Source organism: Cryptotermes secundus, unplaced genomic scaffold, assembly GCF_002891405.2.
Source record: "Cryptotermes secundus unplaced genomic scaffold, Csec_1.0 scaffold1035, whole genome shotgun sequence".
Classification (NCBI taxonomy): domain Eukaryota; kingdom Metazoa; phylum Arthropoda; class Insecta; order Blattodea; family Kalotermitidae; genus Cryptotermes; species Cryptotermes secundus.
In genome coordinates this window covers 376,844-377,165 of record NW_019744424.1, presented here as the reverse complement: position 1 = coordinate 377,165, position 322 = coordinate 376,844, and the positions used below count along the sequence as shown (strand labels likewise).

The 322-nt window shown below is 44.7% G+C and overlaps 1 protein-coding gene across 2 annotated transcripts in view; it reads right to left on the bottom strand.

Moving 5' to 3' along the window:
- The window catches only part of LOC111874792 (neuronal acetylcholine receptor subunit alpha-5), a 23,223-nt gene that overhangs the window by 3,558 nt on the left and 19,343 nt on the right, over nucleotides 1-322 (bottom strand). The gene's annotated exons all lie outside the window — the stretch shown is intronic.

The window sequence follows — 322 nt, the reverse complement described above, 5'->3', positions numbered from 1 at the left end:
ATCAGATGCCGCTCCATACATGAAGAAGGCTGCCAAAGGACTTCGAATCCTGTACCCGAAAATGGTCCATATTACTTGCCTCGCTCATGCATTGCATAGAGTGGCTGAAGAAGTTCGAGGACATTTTCCTGATGTAGATAGGCTGGTTTCAAACGGAAAGAAACTATTCATCAAGGCCCATCTTCGAGTGCAGAAATTTAAACAAGAAGCTCCTCTACTGCCACTTCCTCCACAGCCTGTCGTCACACGGTGGGGTACATGGTTCGATGCTGTGACATATTATTGTGAAAATTACACAGCCATTGAGAAAATGTTTAATGGC